The sequence below is a fragment of the Anoplophora glabripennis genome, unplaced genomic scaffold (genome assembly GCF_000390285.2).
Source record: "Anoplophora glabripennis isolate ALB-LARVAE unplaced genomic scaffold, Agla_2.0 scaffold8, whole genome shotgun sequence".
Classification (NCBI taxonomy): Eukaryota; Metazoa; Arthropoda; class Insecta; order Coleoptera; family Cerambycidae; genus Anoplophora; species Anoplophora glabripennis.
The window spans coordinates 3126665-3132664 of record NW_019416350.1 but is presented as its reverse complement, the minus strand read 5'-3'; positions in this window follow the sequence as shown (position 1 = coordinate 3132664).

The window sequence follows — 6000 nt, the reverse complement described above, 5'->3', positions numbered from 1 at the left end:
AGAATTATTAAAAATTTGATATTTGATAACACATTAATAGCAATTTCCTGGAAAACGATTACATTTATCGGCTTGAACAAAGGGCAGATAATTTTTTCTGATATTGTTTCTCTTTTCAATAATGTTTACATTTCTGTGATGTCTAGCAAGAGAAAAAAGTTATGAACAAAACAAATATCGAGGTCTAGGTAAAGCGCCCTCTAGCGGTGCATAATGAAACTTTTCTCTGACTGGTCCAATAGAGCCTCATCTACTTAGTGGGGGTGCCAAATGAAAGACTAATCGAAGTTGAATTAAATAAGTTATTTAAATAGAAAAATAAAAAAAATGAACTTGACAAGCTATAAGTAACTTCCAAACAATTTACAATTTAAAAAAAAAATATTTACATACTGCTATTATTTTAGTCAGCAGAAACATCCCGAAGTTTCCTGACAGACTTTCAGAATACTCTGTATAGTCTAGACTTATCCCCGTATCATTTGTTAGAAGCGATGAATTTTGTACCAAGGTAGATATTTTCTACAATACATTTTGAGTGACCTCAGTACTTCTGATTTTACAGGAATATTTTACAATAGATGCTGGCATTCAATTTTACAATTAAGCACGATTTAAAAAAGATATTCAGCAGATCTTCCGTGTTTACTTGATCAATTATCAATCTGCTTCCTCTAAAAGCTTTTAGCTTAACAATGTTGCTGCTGCATATACTATAAAACGAACTACAAACAAGCAGACAATATTGCATCCTCCATTCGTGACAATGAAACGATTTTAGAGCTATTAAATCGTGAAAATGTTAATTTCTAATCATGAATTAGCACTTAGAACTTAACAGCTTCCGCAGAGAGTTGCACTTTTATATTCAGGATACTCAGATAACCAATTTTTAACCCATTTACATCTCATCTTGAAGACAACTATGCGCATCGTTGTTACTGATATGTCTAGTCAGATTCTAAATTCTATCGCTTAAATAAACGTATATAAGTCTGCCTAAAAATAGCGGGTTGTCATCAAACTTTTTAGAGTGAAAAGAATATATGAAATTTATTTCTTTTTAGTGTGGCTGTGTTCATTAAAATCTCTTTATTTCAGATTCGGATTTCTGGGAGGTCACAAAATATTACTGCATTTTCCTGTTCCGTTATTGAATTATGAATATATATTGTATAAGTTATGAAAATTATGAAATCCTACTTGATACCTTAGAATTCCGGACATTTCACTAAATCCTTTGTTAAGTAGTTTTTGATATGAGTACCAGAATCATAAATGTGTCTTTGCTACTTGTATATGAAATATATATGAAAAGTTATGTTTACACGATACGTATATGAAATAAGATAATTATTCTTTTTACAAAACAATTATAACTTCATATTTACAACCTTCTTGAATATTCTAACAATGTCAACGAGTGACACTTCTCAATCTTTCAAATGATTGGGGTACTTTGCTTGCGGCAACTTTTAAATTTAGTAAAACATTGGACATCTTGTATGAAAAATTAAGAAAGTAGAAACATTTTTAACAATTAAAGTTTTTTAAGTGTATAAGAGACAAATTTACAAATAAAAAAGGTCCCAGGACACACTATGTGTTTGTTTTGAAATGCCATAGAAATTTTATCTGTTTTAGATGCATTATCTAGAGATAGTGGTTTTAAAAGGTATTTAATTCTAGAAATTATATTTAAATTACGCATACAATTAAAAACTTCCTACCTTCCCGGTGGGAAATTTTAATTGGAACACCCTGTATATGTCGCGAAAGCCTTAGAACTATTAGAGCTTATGTTGCTTGATGCTGAGTTTGAAAGTAAAAAAAACTCTTTATCGAGATGTAATCGACATTTCCGTGACCTGTTTATTGTTTTTCATTTTTGTTCATTGATTTTCATTTACCAGAGCTTTTGCTAGATGGTTTATAGTAGTTGCTCGATAAGAGTGATTGGTGAAACTTTTTGTGGTCAAGGACTAGTTTTTTTTTGCGGAAATCATTGTCCATTTCGATATTTCATCCTTATCAACTGATTTTGTATCATACATAAGTATATTAGTTTTATGCCATTCTATATTTGGTGGAAGAAATTGTCGATTTGTCCGAATATTGGCATCTTGACATTAAAACCATTAAAAAAATTTAAAATTTCACATTTTGAGCCAACAGGTAAAATGTCTTCATTATCGACCATTTACTGACAGTTAATTTAAATATATGGCTGTATTTATTTCTGTCAGTAGTTGCTCCACCATGGAGCTTTTATTCTTAAAAAAAATCAGACATTTGGCTGCCTCAACTCGACGAATAGCCAGCTCAAAGGATATAACATGAAAAATTTTCTGTTGAAGATCAGTTGGCATAATTCGTTATAGGCTAAAACCGATTTTTTTTCTAGATCAGTTTGCAACATTTTAAGTGCATTTCTTGCATCTCTTACAGATATAGAGCTCACGCCATTAAATGGATTATCATAATTTCAAAACCCTCGTTATGTTTTCCATGAGAAGTTCAGCTCTCACATACAGAATTTACCGCACTCTATAAAATGATCGTCGTTCTTTCGCATATTTCTCGCCCAATCTTTTAAAATACAAGCAATTTTGAAGAGAAGTAATCTATTTCTGTAGCAAAAACATTTCCAAATCGATTCATTTTTGTTATAACTTGCAAAAATTTCAATGGATTTTTGAAGCGGAGTTCTTGATTAAATTATTAATTATCCAATAACTTGGAAACGCTTATTTACTTATACTTATTTATACTTATATGCCTATTAACGTACTTATAATTATTTAGAGAAATAGGATCCTATATACCTGAGAGGTATGGTATTACCAACGCCGAGGTACCTGTTCAGTCGGCCACGCGCGTGCTGTCGCGTCGTATACGTTTGTTTGTTGACGGAATTCTGTGTCGACGGTGATTTTCGCTGAAACTTATTTAGAGAAATAGGATCCGAAATGCAAACAATTTTCTCATATATAGGAGGGTGCCTGTTAATTAATGGTACACAGCGGAAATACAGATCTCTCATGGTGAAGTATTGGATTTAATCAAACTTCCCTATTTTCAAAAGTTTCATTCATGCTTTTCATCAATTGTCCTGCGTCCTGCCAAGACTTTTTGCAGGATGCCAAATGTCCTTAATTTTACGCATGTATATTTTTTCAAAATATACAAGCGCATTGCACAAATCGGCTGGAACCTTGTGCATATGGCATTTAACATAAAAGAGCAAACTTAAATGCATAATAATGAATTTCACATCATAATATGTAACTTCAATTTTTTTATTTTCTCATTTAGTATTAATATTTACAACATAACCCAAAGAACGTATTTATTTATTTATTTATTTATTATTATCCAAAATAATTTTTTGCATTAATGTTTTTTATTTATACAGGGTGATTCCCAACTTATCTGAAAAAAAAGAGAATAGATCATGAACAAAATATCATGAAACAAATTTGTAAAATCCTTATAGTTTCCGAGAAAAAAATGATTGAAGTTGCAGTATTTAAAACCCTTACATCGCTGGGCTACTGTAGTCTCTAGCGTCATTCCCGTTGTGCGCTGTACAAAATTCGCTGTCTCTCCACGTTCGAATCCTGAAATTCGATTTTAGTAGGTATTACATTATGGTTTACGTGTATAGCAACTCGGTGATGGATATCGTTTTAATTTATGGCGAAGCAAGACAATACTTGTGTTATAGTGAAGTATTTGTGTTATGGTGAAGCAGGACAATATTTGTCTTATGATGAAGAATTTGTGTTATGGTGAAGCAAGACAACATTTGTGTTATGGTTGTGCAAAACCGTACTTATTTTATCAACTTTGACGTCACCTGTTACATAGGTGTTGTATAACAATGAAAAAGTAATATTAACGGTCGGTAGAAGGAAGCACAAAAAACAGGCACTTAGGTAGGAAATTCTGGAAGGAAGCCTAAATAGTTGAAGATAGGCAGTTGAAGTGAGAACAGTGTGCAGATAGGTAGCAAGACGATCGGCGGGCAGTGTGACAAAGTAGTGTAAAATTAAGTGTTTAAAGTGTTATTAGTTAGCAGGTAATATTCTTTAAGTACTTTGTTGTTAATTGTTCTATGTAATCTTATGATTGTGATGGTTATAGATGTTTCATGATAATAATTCTTTGTATGTTTAGCTTCCATTGCTTTATGCTCAAGGGCATATATTTTTCTAAGGTAAAATTGTTATAATTATTATTAACGATTGCTCATTATTTATTTCATGTTAAAATATATATATCTTGTCGTAACTGCCAGACATTACAATAACGACTTCTTTGTTTCACATCTAACTTGTTTTTGCCACGATTACGTTATACGTAAAATATAGATGTTTCATGATAATAATTCTGTATATGTTTAGCCTTCATTGTCTTACGCTCAGGGGCGTATATTTTTCTAAGATAAAATTGTTACAATTATTATTAAAGATTGCTCATTATTTATTACATGTTAAAATATGTATATTGTCGTGACCGCCCGGATATTGCAATAACGACTTCTTTATTTCACATTTAACTTGTTTTACCATGATTAAGTAGTTCTTTGATTTCTTGTGCTCACTTTATGTCATACGTCTATACGAGCCTTGTTGAGTTTACTAACATTTTCGCCCGTGCGGAACGAATCTGGATTAAGCTCGATTGCCTCCCGTATGGGACTCCAGTGTTATGAAGGATCTTCCGAAATCTCAACTATAGCTGGATTGCCTCCCGTATGGGACTCCAGTACCTTCCCTATTATTATTGCTATTATTATTATTGTTGTTGTTGTTGTTGTTGCTATTATTGTTACTAAAACCTCTTCAGTTTTACTTGGAAGTGTGTATGTCAGACTTGAGTGAGATGACATTTAGTGAGAAATTAAATAAGTCCAGTTTTAATTATCATTAGCAAAGGATCTTAATTTATGCCTTTGGTTAGCGGTTGTTTTGCATTCATATTTGGGTGGTGAGAGCAACGATCGTGGGTTTCTCTGCCACGCTCTTTCCCCGCAGAAGCTCTAGGTGAGCCTGGCACTCTCATTTGATGTTAAATGGTTGTTAATGTTTTTGTTGTTCTTTCTATTTGTCACATGTTTAATTTGAATTGTATGTAAATAAAGGTTAGGTGTATTTACTCTGCTGTTGTTTTAAATAATTAAACCATACATCCCCTCTACAAAGTTAGTAGCCAGTGCCTTCCGGTCAATTAAAAATGGATACACACAACGTAGGTAGTCCTTATGGCGATCATATATTTTTGGCCACAACTACGTTTACTTATTTTTTGTCGAACCTAGGGTTGTTATACTACATGGTGAAGTAGGACAATATTTGTATGATGAAAAATTTGTGTTATGGTGAAGCAAGACAACATTTGTGTTATGGTGAAGCAAGACAACATTTATGTTATGGTGAAGTATTTGTGTTATGGTGAAGCAAGACAATATTTGTGTTATGATGAAGTATTTGTGTTATGGTGAGGCAAAACAACATTTGTGTTATGGTGAAGTATTTGTGTTATGGTGAAGCAAGGCAACATTTGTGTTATGATGAAGTATTTGTGAAGCAAGACAACACTTTTGTTATGGTGAAGTATTTGTGTTATGGAGAAGCAAGATAACATTTCTGTTAGGTCGTAGAAACTAAGTACGATGGGCCCAAATGTGTTTACTCGTCGGTGGACAAAATTTTGAACAATTGTTGTAACATCAGGTATCAGGTAATATTTTATTAATTCAAACCACAAACTAATTTTATTAATTAATAATAATAGTGGCAAAAGCAGTTCAATTTGCTGATATAAAATAGGTGCTATAAAATTTTATTTAGTTCTTTCCTTACGAAAGAAATTCTTTAAATTTTTTGTCGATTCATTTTTTTACACTTTACCGTTGTGCCGGTCTACGACTGCATGCTTTGCCTTGTGCAGAGATGTATTTTTAAATCATTTTCCAAATGCCGTTCTGGATTTTTT